At 43.3% G+C, this 15,549-nt stretch overlaps 1 long non-coding RNA gene across 1 annotated transcript in view; it reads right to left on the bottom strand.

The window, feature by feature from the left end:
* Window positions 1–204: 204 nt before the first annotated feature.
* Window positions 205–15,549, bottom strand: part of LOC144295792 (uncharacterized) — a 32,424-nt gene continuing 17,079 nt past the window's right edge. Inside the window, exon 4 of the long non-coding RNA XR_013362883.1 lies at window positions 205–329. This is a non-coding gene — a long non-coding RNA (uncharacterized LOC144295792). The remainder of the gene's footprint in view (window positions 330–15,549) is intronic.

Genomic DNA, 15,549 nt, shown 5'->3' with positions numbered 1-15,549 from the left:
CTATATATGGGGAAAGATCAGGACACCAACTATAGCTAGATGTTCAGCAGAATCCCAGAATCTAAGCCACAATTTAGGATTATTTGGAACAGCCTTCTACATAAGTGAAAATTTTGTTTGCATCTCTGATTACCAGTTTTGCTGAAGACAGACTCCTAGAAATTAAATTAATAATACTCTTGGGGGGATCCCTGGGTAACTCAGCTGTTTAGCACTTGCCTTTGACCCAGGGTGTGATCCTGGAGTCCCAGGATCAAGTCCCACGTCGGGCTCCCTGCACGGAGCCTGCTTCTCCCTCTGCCTGTGTCTCTGCCTCTTTCTCTCTGTGTCTGTCGTGAATAAATTAATAAAATCTTTATGAATAAATAAATAAATAATAATTAAAACTAAAAATTCCAGTGTAACTAACCTATTCTGCTACCTTGGCCTTAAGTGTACAATATAGTGATCCAACAATTCTATACATTACTTAGCACTCATCACACTAAGTGTACTTTTAATCCTCTTTATCTATTTCACCCATCCCCCTACTCACTTTCTTTTTTATAAATAACATGATCATGCCTGCCACCTTAGGTGCATTATTTTATTAACTTTGATAGTTTTCAGTTCCTGCATTTGCTAAGTAGAAATTATACTATCTACATATAATAATTTTCCTTCTCCTTTCCAATAGTAGTTTTGTTTCCAAGGCTGCCATGAACAGGCACAATTACACAATTCCAAGAGCGCCATTCACATAGACCAATACGAATAATTTTCCTTGGAGTTGTGTAATGTAGCATGTTGGCAGTTTCCAATTTTCCAACGTTGTTGGCCAGAAATTTCAAAACAGAGTTAAATAATAATAATATGCCTTTGCTTGTTATTCTTGGTTTTGATGGGAATGTCTCCAGTGTTTATCCAGTAAGGATACTGTTGATGGGGAGTTTGAGAGAACATGGAATAACTGACATTAATCTAGGGCTTTTCCATATGTCATGGCTTATATATCTTCCACTACTCAACCCAGTCATTCATGTCATTAGGTCTCCCTTCAGCTTTGGGTCATGTCCTATTTTCTTTTTTTTTTTTTTAAGATTGTATTTATTTATTCATGAGAGACACACAGAGAAAGGCAAAGACATAGGCAGAGGGAGAAGCACGCTCACTGCGGGGAGCCTGATGCAGGACTTGATCCCAGGACCCCAGAATCATTCTTTGTCCAGGGTGGATCCTGGAATATTAAAGCCATTATGTTTTATGTTGGGAACTTCAAAGGTTTCTGGCTACAAGACAGAATAAAACAAGTTGAGGGAGAAAGAGTAGAAACCAGCAGTGATTTGAAGAGGAAGTACAATTAATTAATATTATGAAGCTCAATAAATATTTATAGAAGGAAGAGTGAAAAAGAGGGAATAAGGCAAGAAAGATGGCTATATGGCAGATAGGCAGACAAAAAGAACTGAATGAAGAAAACATATATATTGAGGTTCAGGTCTGACGTTGAAACCAGTGCTTTCTGCTACACCATTCTGCTTCTTTTTTTTTCCTATCTTTTTTGTTAAAGCTTCAAAACAATACACCCATAAGGTCATGCAACCTTATTTTATACATGAGAAAATGAAGGCCTGGACCAAAGAGTTAAGAGATATATTTAGGATGGGTTCCAATGGGTTCTAAGTCTTCAGCTTATCAGTATAAATTAAGAGGACCAATGGCCCCCACTACAGACCCCTATGAGAGGCCTTAGTCCCTTCAAGCTTCTATAGCAAAAATATCATAGACAAGGTGGCTCATAAACCACAGAGATTTATTTCTCATAGCTCTGGAGGCTTGAAGTCTAAGATCAGGGTGCCAACAAGGTAGGAATCTGGTGAAAGCTCTCTTCCCAGTTGCAGACCATCAATGTCTCATTATACCCTCACATGGCAGTGAACGGAAAGGAAGCAAGCTCTCTCGTAATTCCCGTTCATGAGATCTCCACCCTGATGACCCCACCTAACACTAATTATGTCCCAAAGGCTTTACCTCCTAATACCATCCCACTTAGGGGGGTAGAGCTTCAACATATGAATTTGGAGGAGGACACAAGCGTTCAGTCCACAGGAAAGCCCCAACTTAACAGATTATTTTTATTTGTTAAATAGTATGGGAAAAATTCAACAATGATTGGTAACAGGAAAAAAATGCCTTGTTTTGGGAGGAATGATAGATATAACACAAATTGAATGCTAACAGAAAATTTGAGCAATTAAAAATATATCTCTTATTATCTTTTCTAGATATGATTATTCCCTCCTTAGATCCTTCATGATTTATGTTCTTCTTGGAGCAGAGTGACAGACCCATCAGCATTACCAGCTGTCTGGAAGAGACTTGACACCAGCTCCATCCAGTTGGCCTAGGACTTAAAGCATATCTGCTGCTCATCTAGTATCTTGGCAAAGGTACATAAGAACCCCTAGTTCACTCTGGGCTCTAAATACCACCTCCACGACACTGAAATGCACCCACCACCTGGTATACGTGTGATAGCCTTCCTAGCTGATAAAACAAGCAAGCAAAACTTGACTTCTTTCTTTTATCCCTACCAAATATTCCTACCAATACTCAGTGTTATAACTGGAGAAGCATAAGGATAAAGAAACTCGAGGATGATGCCATCAACAAATATGACATCCCACTCATGTGAAGAAAACACTTTTGCCATAGTCAATGAGCTCTCCTTCAAACTTTATTCTGCTTCTCAGATACTGAGGATCCTATAAATAAAATTAGGGCTCAGGCAGTGGAGTTCCCTGGAGTAAAGCCCTGGAAGAGAGAAGTGGGCTGGAGTGTGTTTGCTTCTCTGTCTCTAGGCCCATCAAATGGGGATCCCAGTGAACTACCTGATTCTAGACAGCCTCCTAACAGCCATAAAGGGACAGAACCTGTAAGAGACAAGGTCAGTTCTTGCAAAGGCCACCACCTCCATTGTTTCTGCTAGATCAGGATACTTCTCATCTATCACTTACATGGTCTTCTTAAGGAATTTTATCAGCAACAGCACCTAACTTGCTTACTGTAGAACCACGTAAAACATCTGTGCTCCAGGGGGCTGGCCTTTCCAGGTCTTAAATTTACTAATAGAACAAATGATAACAACAAAAAAACTTGATTGCACTTTAGTGACCTAGTTCTCATATATTTTATGACCACAAAGCATGTCATCCTTCTACATCAATCACCACATTGGTCTGGTGCCCTTACTGCTCCTGGGGAAGAGAATCAGTTTGCCCATCTAAGTGGAGTTGATTTCTACAAGGATAAAGTGGCTCATGTTAAAGCCCTAGGGTCAAAAAAAAAAAAAAAAAAAGCCTATTTAAAGGGACACCTGGGTGGCTCAGTGGTTGAGCATCTGCCTTCTGCCCAAGGCATGATCCTGGAGTCCTGGGATTGGGTCCCACATCAGGCTCCCTGCATGGATCCTGCTTCTCCCTCTGCCTATGTCTCTGCCTCTCTCTGTGTGTCTCTCATGAATAAATAAATAAATAAAAAATAAAAAAAATAAAGCCCTAGGGTCATTTCCCATCTTTTCTTCTGCAAACTCTTGGCTTTTTGGGATTTGTGCTTCCTTGGAGACTCAGCCCATCTTCTGGCACACAGCAAAACACTGGACAAGCATGCTCTGCTGGCCCCTGCAGCTTTGGCAGAGAGGCACTGTTTGGCAGTTGGGACCCGGGGAATTCCCAATCTCTTAAGGGCAGCAGATGTTGCCTCAGTGCAGTAGCATCTGCCACCAAAGCCAGATGTGGGGATCTAATTGCTAAGTCATCAGCCTTGCATTTTTCTACAAGCTTGTAGAAATCTGTCTCCTTTTTCTTTACCTCCTTTTTCTCCTCCTCCTAGTCCTTCTCCAAAATTGGCATTAGTAACAGAAAGAGTTCAAGAGGTCTCCCTGTTTCTCATGTGGTCTGAGCCCCCCAACAGCTTTTCAATATAAATGATGTGCTGTTATTTGCTGCACCTGAGCCTATTTTGCCAGACTCACTGCTTTAAGCATCTTCTTCCCCTGACCTCAGCAGCTTCTTAACCCCAACATGCCTGTGGGTGTTTGGGTGCATTTTCATAACTATAATATGAAAGTCTCTGCTTCTCTCTGCATTGCCAAGGACCTTTTTGGAGTTGCTGGTCACTGGTGACTTTGAAAGCACAGATGACTTGGAACTTTGTAAAGTTCACCAATGCAGAGACATGTTTTAGCCACAATTCAAATCCTTCTCTCTGGAGTTGTCCTCGCACTGGTTTCCACAAGAGCTGGGGACCTCTGCTGAGTAGTTGGACCTTTGCTCCCTTGTTCCAAAGGCCTCTGCCAGAGACGTGGGAGCTGGCTGCATCTGTCAGCAAACATTGTCAGTCTGAGTAGACCTTCTCTTCTTATTTGAAGAAAAATCCCACTTTCTTTAGAAATGTGTTATGTGAAGATGCATACAAAGTTGTATGGAGTATCTTTTAAAACTTCTAACATCTTCTTTGGGATGTTTCCACAATCTACCACTTGAAAAACATACACCACTCTTGTTCATACATGCTGGACTTTGTGTCTGATGCAACCAGAAATGAAAAATGGCTTCTGTCAGTGGTTCTAAAAGTAATTCCAACATTCTTTTCTACTTCAGGGTTGTGCTCCAGCCACATCACCTGCAGCCTGCCTAGGAAGTATCCTTTTTAAAAAGATTTATTTATTCATTCATTCATTCATGAGCAACACAGAGAAAGAGGCAGAGACATAGGCAGAGGGAGAAGCAGGCTCCCTGTGGAGAGCCCAATGCAGAACTCGATCCCAGGACCCCAGGATCACAACCTGAGCCAAAGGCAGAGACACTCAACCACTGAGCCACCCAGATGCTCCTCACTAGGAAGTATCTAGACCCCACTTAAGATACCATCTAGGTGGCTCACTAGGTAAGTGCAGGGCCAATGCAAAGTGAAGCACAGCGGAGCTCTAGGAAGGTACCTCAAATTTCCTTGGAAGAAGAGAGACACAGAGGAGATTGTAAAGTGCTGCCAATGGTCCCTTCTTACTGTTATCTGGATATCTGGATGAGTCCTATCTCACCAGGATGCCTTCACTGATCAGCCTCAATGTCGAACCCAACTGGGACAATTTGATCCTTTGGAGGGCAGTGACTAAGTCTTCTTACCACTCTCCCATTTCTTGTTTTGTAGGCCAACAAGGAAAAGAATGTATCTCCAGCATCTCTTTCTCAAACTCTAGTTAGTTCCATCTTCTATACTCAGTCTCAGCACCCAATTCCAGCTGCTCCACCTGCCATTGCTTCCTGAAGGAAACCCCACTGCAGATTCGAGCAGAGGTAGAGGTTCCCTGTGGTGAACACACTGCCGTGCATTATGTCATTTACTCTTCACAAGAGCCCTGTGTGATAGTATTACTATCACTTTCATTTTATAGAAAACTGATGCTCACACAGGGTAAATAATTTGCCCAAGGTCACTAACTATTTAATGAAAGTGGGATATAAAATCCAAATGACTGCCTACAAGTTCTGTATGCTTTTAACAACATGGCCACCACATTGGCCAACCCCTCAGCCAATGCTAACTTCACCATCTTTGTCAGCATCCTTTGTCAACACTACCACCAGGCACCTCTACGACTGAAAGCTGACAATCTTTCAAGTGTAAGAAAGACTTTCCCTACTTCAGGGTTCCTCAACCTTAGGATTACTCACATTTGGCCCAGATAATTTTTTGTTGTGGGAGCATGTCCTGGGCACTGCAGGATGTTTGGTAGCATCCCTGGCCTCCACACACTAGATCAGTAGCATTCCCCATCCCAGTGTGACATACAAAAAATATCGCCAGACATTGCCAAAGGCTCCTGCAGGGCTGTGAGGATGGGGAGGCAGGCAAAATCACTCCTGGTAGAGAGCAAATGCCTTAGGGTTCCCATTCTGTCAGCTTCCTCCTTGCTTTTGAGCTACAGTTCCTGAGGCATTAAAGTCTCTAATGCAAAACCTGTCTTTACCAAGACACTTTGAAATATTACTCTCTTTGAAACAAGTGCCTGCCCAGGCTCCCTCCAACCTACACTGTCCTCTGTGCTCTGTGGTATAAAGCTCATTCTTGGGGAACTCAGATGGCCCAAGGGAATTAGCTCAATCATTGGCCAGGTACCCTTTCAAGAGAGTAAGCACCTGAATTCCCCACCCTCTCCCCCCACCTCGCCCTCCCTCCCCCAACCCAAGCTTTCCAGGAGGGAAATTCCTCCATCCCTTATAGGACAGCTCACTCTGCCTTTCCGATCTAGAATTCTAGGTTACTTATAGAACACATCCTCAGGAGGCAGGGAAGAGTAATTTTGGGGTATTTTTTCTTTTCTCCATTGACATTCAGCGGGTACCACTGCCCCACTAACTGTCTAAAGGAAGCTGGTTCCCAGTCTCTAAGGTCTGCCTGGACCCTTTCTCTGCGCCATTCTTGATAAATGAGAGTGAGGAGCAACATTTTCTCTTCTAGGTTCTTTACAATCAATTGAGCCTCTATTTTCAACTAGTTATGATGCTCATTGTCTGCTAAGTAAAGGCTACCTTACAAATATTAACTCATTAACTCTGACAGCCATTTGACCTCATCCCTTCCCTAGATGGGGAGGTGAGTGCTTGCCCCAAAAGAGCTATTCAAGGTTCCCTTCCCTTGAATTTGGAATTAGAATCAAGAGATTGGGGTTCTTTCTGGGTACCTGGATCTGTAACATATCAACTTGGCATCCCTGTAGGCCATGTTCCACCCTGGACTCAAAACAACAGAAGAAGCCAGTGTGCAGAGTGCAAGAGAAGAATGAAGAAATACCTAGGGAAGAGCAGTTGTGAGTGACAGAGAGAGGCCTCAAGTTCAAGTTCCAACTCCCAGCACATCCCCAAGAGCAGGATGCATCTTAGTCTCTGGGATGCCTGCCCACTCTGGGATCTTCACAAGAAACTCTCATAATTTGCGTAAGATAGTTTAAGTTGGTTTATGTTTGAAAGACAATGGGATAATATTTGTTACTTAAAGCCAATCTACAGACATTCTTTTTAGTGAAGAGAGTGCCATTTATTGGCACTCGGGTAGAATAAATGTTTCTCATTGCCGCTATACAGAAACCCTTATATTTACACCTAAGATAAAGATTTATACATAAATCAGGATGCGTTCCATGAGAGCTGAGGCCTGGTATTCTTTCTTGCCCTTTTAGGTAAGAGCAGAAGCAAAAAACTATGGAGTAAAGGTGACAAGCAAACCAGGCTTACCCTCTGCGGGAGACCAGGACTGGGGTCTTGCTATAAGCCTGGGAGTGGAGGTAGGGTGGAGGTGAAAAAGCAGGTGACCATGGAGGTCAGAGAAAGGTGAGAATCAGAGGGAAGGTGGTGAACCTAAAAGCCACCGAGCATATGGCTCTCAGTTCCCAGGAAAGAGCACCCAGGGCAGACAGTCCAAAATATAGAGTCAGTGAAACAAATGCCAGCACTGGCCATCAGACACTCTATTTCAGTTCATGCATTCAATATCCTCAAAGACACGACCTGTTAATTTATGTATCCTTTCTCTACTTGCTTTCAGGTCACAAGACCAGATCAGAACATGGGTAAGCCTTAGTTGATTCATTTGAGCTGAGGACTAAGGTAGCCATTCTTTGGAGAGAATTCCTGTGATTTGAGGGGAGTTTTGATACAGACTGATTCAAGGCGGGGCCAGAACTGGTAGGTGGATTCTGAAGGCATGGCTCCATGAAACAAATCCTTGGTTCCTTCCCTCTTCCCTGTTGTGTAATCCAAAGCATGTGCTTATTCTTTGACACTTGATGTTTCATGCATTTATTCAAGCAACATTTACTGGTTATCTGCTGTGTACCAGGTGTCTATAGCCACCAAAATGAAATGGGGAGGGTATCATCTTTTATATCAACCCGTTTTGCATCTATCCAGGAGATATTTTTACTTAAAGACCTGAAGGCAATGTCCATGTAACATAGACCCTGAGAGCTGCCACTTATTCGGCTATATTTACGTTCGTGGCCCTGGGCTAAGCACTTTCCATGCCTTACATTCATTTCAGTGCACAAGAACCCTATAGGGAGCTATTATTATCTCCATCTGACATCTGACAAAGCCCAGCTTTGGACACAGACAGCCTGATCCAACAGCCTGTACTCCCAAATCCCACATTTTCACAGAGCCATGAGGTATGAGTCTCACCTGATGGGAAGGAGCCCCCCACCCCCACCCCTTTGGAAGGGACTTGGTGGAGACAAGTCCCTGCCAGAAGTCCCAACCTTCAAGACTCAGGCAAATACCCACGGAAATGCCAAGCAGGGCACCTCTATGGTCAATTGTTTGGGCTCTTTGCAGAAGATGAACTGCGTGGGCAATCCATCACAGGGAGACTGTGGCGCCAGCCGCTGGCTCCCTGGGCCTATGCTTGTCTCCATTAACATCATTTAGATTTTAGACTTTCCCTAATTAAGAAAGGTTCCCACCAGCAACAGCAAAAATCCTCACCACCTCTTTCATTATCTTGGCTTTTCTTCCTCTTAATTACTATTGAGCTCCTGGCTGATTAAATTAGTTATTGAGGTCCTTTCTGAAATCTTGGGGAAATTATCTAAAAATCATGAAATCAATTCCCTTACGCTGTTTTAATCTTTTATGCCCTAGGCTCAAAAAAGGATGGGCAGACAAGTGCAGGCCCTCTGAGAAGTGTGCAGCCCCACACTGCTTGCCAGCCTTCTAGAGTCTTTGTGGACCATCTGGGTCAATTTCCTTCCAAGTAAATGAAATGCAAATAAAAATTCCAGCAGTTTTTCAGCTGCCGGCTGCCCAGCTGATTAGCATGACAGAAGCTGGGAGATGAGGCCTGACCCGGTGCACTTCCCCTCATCTCATTAAGTTGTAACTCCACCACGGCTGCATTCATGGTGTTTATTGACGCTGAAAGGCGTCTTTATCCAAAACTAGCTAAATTCACATTCAGAGTTTTTACTTGGAAGTCTTGCCTGCTCCAGCATCCACATGAAAGTGAACCTATTGTGGCTGGCTCATGTGTCCCGCTGATTTTGAAACAATTTGGAGGTTGCCCAAAAATGTTTATTTCACAAGTGTGTATCCCTCCATCCTCCTCCCCCAGCCTCCAAATGCACAGGGGCACCCAGTGCAGGAAGAGGTAGGGGTGAGCGTGGGAGGAATTCCTAAAGTCAAGTTCTGCAGATGCTGGGAAGTAGGGTCTATGAGAAGGCTACTGGTCTGGAAGATTCCCAGATCTGGAGGTACCGTGTACCCTGCCACAGCTCACAAGGTCGGTGCAAAGCTTGCTCATCTGGGCACAGGCTTTGCACAGACGGCTGGCCTGGCGCACGGTTTCCCGATCTCACCTCCTCCTTTTTCAAAGCATTTGAAGTTCAGTGTCCCTCCTCTATCTGTATCCGTTAATCACATGTGAAAACATATGACAGTAGCCTTCATGTAACTGTGGGGTCTTCATGGGGCCGAATGATCTGCTCACTGTCAAGCTGGGAGGACTCAAGACTGTGTGACCCTCCTCCTTTATCATTTGAGAAAATGTCTGCAGAAGATATACCCTGCTTCACCGCAGATAAGGGGCATGGATCTTTGGAAATTGAGAATGAGGGAAGAGGAGATGAAATTCAAGAGGAGGGAAGAAGTCATTTTTTATTTGTGATTCTCTGGTTGCCCACCCGCCCCGGCCCCATGAAAAATCATGGTCAAAACCCTACCTCTTTGACCCTGTTGGGATTATAGCCAGGGAGAGGGCTTTGAAATCAAGCATAATAAATAATCAGGGTGATGAGTGATGTTTTTATATGAATGAAAAGGCTGAAGCTCTTTTTTCTTTTTTTTAAGATTCTGGTTAACATTTAGCCAGTGTACCGGTGTGCAAGGATTTCTATGTGGTAAATGGGTTGGTGTCCTTCAGTGCATGCTGGAGACCACTAGCACTCCAGAAAACATCTTCTAAACCAGTAAACAACGTTGGACCTGTTGCAGTGCTTTACCAGTCTACGAAACTAACTTAATCTTTTGCTCACAGTCTCTATGCTAAGTGTTCTAATATTCAATAATTTTCATTAAAATCTTTTCCTACATTCTGTTTTCTTTTAGGGCTAGGTTGGTTACTTTGTAGGTTGGCTTAGATTTCCCTGGTTGTTAATGAAAACGTTTTGTTTCCTCTTCTGCTGGCCAACAGGAGGGTATGGGTGGAACAGGGTTGAGTGACCATCCTTAAGGACTGTGCACAATGGCTGTCAGATCTGCTCAGCTTGCTATAGATGTAGATGTTCCTGACTCCTGTAAGGCTTGTAACTGTACAGGAGCAAGGAGACTTCAACAAGCCAGAAAGGGCTAGCCGGGCCCAAGCCACCTTCCTGTGGCCACAATATAGGACTGTTAGGTGTGAGAGCCAAGACAGTGTCTGATGAGTGACTGCAGATTATGATGGGATGGAAAACCCAAGTGAGCTTGCCTATCTCTCTGAGTGCATGCTGCCTTCCAGAAACTAGCCAGAACCCGTAACATTAAAGGTGCTATCTTAGGGGCACCTGGGTGGTAGGGTCAGTTAAGCATCACACTCTTGGTCTCAGCTCAGGTTGTGGTTTCAGGGTCATGAGATCAAGACCCCTGTAGGGCTCTGTGCTCAATGGAGAGTCTGCTTACGGCTCTCTCTCCCTCTCCCCCCACACCAGCATTCTCTCTCTCCCTCTCTCTCTAAAATAAATAAATAAATAAATCTTTTAAAAAAGTAGTTTAGGGCAGCCTGGGTGGCTCAGTGGTTTAGCGCCGCCTTCCACCCAGGTGTGATCCTGGAGTCCCAGGATCGAGTCCCACGTCAGGCTCCCAGCATGGAGCCTGCTTCTCCCTCTGCCTGTGTCTCTGCCTCTCTCTCTCTCTCTCTCTCTCTCTGTCTCTCATGAATAAATAAATAAAATATTTAAAAATAAAAAATAAATTAAAAAATAGTTTAAAGGTGCCATTTTATTAAGGTGCCATCTAACAACACATCATCTCCTTGATTCCTCACAACAGCCTTGCTAGTTATGTGTGGGCAGCCCCATTTCACAGATCAGAAAACTGAGGCTCAGATAATCACTGTGAGGTCTGTAGCCATGCAGGTATTCACTACCACAACACTGAGCCTGGAAGCAGCTTCTCACCGACCCTAGAGTCCATATTCCTTCCGATGCACTTTGCTATCTTCTCCATAACACATAGGCCACACCTTTCCTCCTTCTGGTTCAAATGTGGGGCAGTGATGTCCCTCAAAGAAGTAAAACCCGTGGGAGCTACACACAAGACATTTAGCAACCTTGTGGGCTTATCTCTTTGATGCCACCTGCCACAGCCTGTGCTGCCTCACATAATGTCCCCCCCAGCAAAAAGGAGAAGGTAAGTTGGCTAGAAGAAAGAATAAAGGCCTGTTAATGTTTTCTCCATTTCCACTGTGCCCTCAGTGGGGACATGGTCTCCCATGGTCTCATGGTATGAGACTTCAGAATTACATATCAGCTTCTCTGAGCTTCTCTGCAAGCCAGGCCATCCCAGGGACCCACCCAGCAGGCCAGGCCATAGCTCTGTTACTGTCATATACCTGACTGCCTCTCACCAACAAGCCTGTGGAGGATGACCACGGCTGACTCTGAAGTGACCTGTCTCCCCACAGTAGCTCTGTGAGTGCCATCAATGATCACGTCCTCAATGGTGAGAATCGACTGTTGTCCCAGCTTGCATCATAGGAAATAAAACTATACTATATCAAGGATATATTTTCCCATTTATCCAAAAATGATAGACTGACCAAATGCCAGGCACTATATTAAATACTGTACAACTGTCCTATATACTGAACAAGTAGAGCATACACGTACTGGGTCTAGCACCAGTTGGTCCAATCACCTAGAAGCTTGTTAGAAAAGTAGAATCTTGTGCCCACCCCAATCCTACTAAATCTAAATCTGCATTTTAACAAGATTCAAATGTGCACTGTAGGATTTATCTCAAGCCATCTCCACAGCCATCCTGTGAAGTGGGTATTTTTTTTGCTTTCTCTATTACAAGTTAAAGACAAACAAACAAAAAACAAACTAGGACTGAAGAAAACTAGACTCAGAGGCACTCAGTAGTAGTAGCAGATCTGAAATTCAAACCCATACATCCAAGGAAATGACAATTTATTCTTTCATAAATCACTTAAAGACCCTGATTTCACCATTTTGCTTAAATTCCAAGTTAGAAAGGTTCCCCATCTCTCTATTCCCTTTTTCCTAGTCACCCAATGCGCATGTCCTCTCCAGGTCCCAATACTTAGCTGGTGCTTCCAGGGAACAAAATATGCTCTTCCTCTTTCTCCTCATCCCATCTAAACTCCTGTTCAGCAGCAATGCGAATCTCAGTTAAATGTTGAAGAAAAATCAGGCTCACTAAAATAATTCAGTCTAAGATGTGAATGATTGATAGCCCCTAAGCCTCCCATAGTTATCTGCATTTTAAAGGATCTTAAGCATGCAACTAAATCTCTGTTTACATGCATTTGGAACTAGGGAAGCAGAGATTTTTTATATTTTGTTTTTCTTTACCACATGATCGACTTGGAACCTGTCCTATAAAAGGTCAGGTATTGTCATTTATAATCACTTCTTTGGATTAGTTAAAACCACTGGACTCACATTATTATTCTTATGGTCACATGCTTAATGCTATGCTGGGCCCTGCTTTGGGCAAAGCAACCTGTTGAGACGAAAAAGTCCTCATGCTTGACCCTGGCAAATCTAGATCTAGGTCCATTCTGCCTTGCTCCATCCTTGCCTGAACCAGAAGAGAAAATCTCCAAATAACTAGTTGGGCTACACGAGGCCGCTTTTTTTGGTGGCATTTAGCAAAATGGGTAAGGAGATGAATTCTTGACTTTTATGACAGTCTTCCTGCTCCCTGCCCTCCCATTCCTCATAGATTCTGGAATGGCCCCATAACCCTCTGAACTGTGGATTCAGTTCCACTTCCACTTTTTAGGAAATAGAAGGAATCCCTGATGAGTTGCACTTTGAAGAACAATGCTCATTTGGAGTGTTTTATCATTGCTCTCATCCATTTACTGAGCATTTCCCAGTTGATGAGCACTATGTTAAGTATTTAATCTTTAAATCAAAACTACTGAGAAAGTATCATTTCCTCCCTTTTAATATGGTGAAAAATGAGACTCAGAGAAGTTAGGCAACATACCTGAGGCTCTACAGCCAGTATAGTATGGAGCCACAGTACAAATCTACATCTAACTCCCCAAGTCCCAGCCCTTAGGTGTGACCTCCAGTATGTGTAGTAAAAGGAATCTCATGTCTTAGAGTCCCTTCGTGGGCAGGGCCAACTTCTCCATTGGGCACAGCAGGTATAGTGTCTGGGAACACAGTAGTTTTAGGGACCCATGAAAATATTTTAATTGCTTTTAACATCAGAAGAAAAAATTAACTTCACAGTTGAAAAAAATATTTTACTATGTGTTAATATATTCACCTTTATAACAATACAGTCATAAAAATATAATTAAAATTTTTTTTCATGAAGGAAGAGGACCACAAAAGTAAAAGTATCAAAGGCCGGTGAAAATCATAGTCTTGCTCAGAGGTGACCTCGCCAGCAGTTTCTGCTGCTCTGCTGCCCGTATCATTGGCCACAATGCCTCAGAAAGGATGGCATTATTATCTCTAGTGTCAGAGAGGAACAGATGACCAGAGAAGATAAGTAATTCTCTTCAAGTCCTGGGGTTGGAGGAGATAGGCTGGCCTATGTGGCAGACCATGACCCGTGACCTTGCAGATGGCTGGAGCAAGTAAGTCTTAGGGCTATCAGATTGATCTGCACATTATTCCTCTTGGGTGGAAGTTAGAAGAAGACCAGCACTTTTCACTCCTTCCTCATCCACCCACCCCAGACCAATAAGTTTTGCATTGCTCCATGATCACCCAGGCTGGCGGGGAGGGGGTCTCATTGTCCTGTGCCATCAAATTATAGACAATGGGACGTGTAGATGGCTCTTTGCCAGCACATCTGACCCAGTTGCAAGTCAGAAATGTTTCTGGCCCCTTCAAGATGCTGGTACAAGCAATGGTTTGTCATCCAAGCCAGATTCTCATCTGCTTGTCCCCTGGTGCCCAACCAAAGAGGCATCTCTTTAGGAATTCCACATGCTTTGGCCTTCTTCAGGGAATAAGTCCTTTGATGGTGCCAGCAGCCTGGCAGTTGCCTTTGAGAACTCTTGGCCAACATGAAGGGATTTTCATGTAAACAATAAACTTTGGCCTGGAAAAAGCCAACTTGAGCCCAAACCATTCATCTTGTATTCCTTTCTCTCTTCCTTTAACCTACAGAATGCTACTCAAAGTTAAAATGGCAATTTTCAGTGTTGTATAAGAAGAGAAGCTGAAATCAGGGTTATGTGGCCACACTGGTTCACTAACACTAACAGTGGCATAAAATATTTATGTGAGTACATCCCACTTCCCATGAACTTCACTTTAGATATCCTCAGGTGATTATGTCAAGGTTTTATAAATTGAATAATATGTTAGGTATATCAGTGGGTTGGTTTTTTACCAGAATTCATAGATGATTCCTTTTGCAAGTTCAGGACCTTTCAAGGTGCTCATAACCCTGTCTATAGGGTTTTTATAAACTTGTATTTTAGAATATCGAATTGATTGAACAAAGCTCTGAATTGAATACGAACTATTTGTTAGTTTCTTGAGTTCAAATCTGGACTGTAACCCAAGACATCAATATAAAGTACTAGGATGAGGTTCATGAAAATTAAAAAAAAAAAAAAAAAAAAAAGACAAAACTGTTTCAGGGAGAGAAACTGAAGCCTTTGAGGAGAAGATAATAGAATTCTGTTAAGTAACAAAGACAGACAAAAACAAAAACAAAAGCCAAAGCTAGCATCCTGTACTTGGGAAGGATAACAATGTTCTGGAATGTTCCCTGGAAGCTATCTTGTCCTTAAGTTGTTTGTCCATATGTGGCACAGATTCTTTTTTTTTTTTAAGATTTTATTTATTTATTTATGACACAGAGAGAGAGAGAGAGAGAGAGAGATAGGCAGAGGTTGAGAAGCAGGCTCCTTGCAGGGAGCCCAACATGGGACTTGATCTGGGGTCTCCAGGATCACACCCTGGGCCAAAGGCGGCGCTAAACTGCTGAGCCACCTCGGCTGCTCTGTGGCACAGATTCAATGGAGAGCAGCCTGTGCTGTGGTAATGAAAACATTATTAATTGAAGAATAGAATCCCCTGTCAGATTGCCTGATTCATTGATTCATTCAACAAATTTTATTGGTTATCCATGAACTGTCAGGCACTCTGGAGGAAGACAGACTAGTTCCTGCCCTTCTGGAGATTACATTCTAGTGGGGGACAGAAGCAGATATAGCCAGGATAGTCACTGAGACAGTACCTCACACGCTTGGCCTACGTTAGCCATTAACTAGACAGATGCAAAAATCCATTCGCACAGGCTCTGGGCTGGCAAG

This window comes from Canis aureus, chromosome 24 (genome assembly GCF_053574225.1).
Source record: "Canis aureus isolate CA01 chromosome 24, VMU_Caureus_v.1.0, whole genome shotgun sequence".
In the NCBI taxonomy this organism is placed as follows: Eukaryota; Metazoa; Chordata; class Mammalia; order Carnivora; family Canidae; genus Canis; species Canis aureus.
The sequence above is the reverse complement of the archived record's forward strand: the minus strand, read 5'-3'. Positions and strand labels throughout refer to the sequence as shown.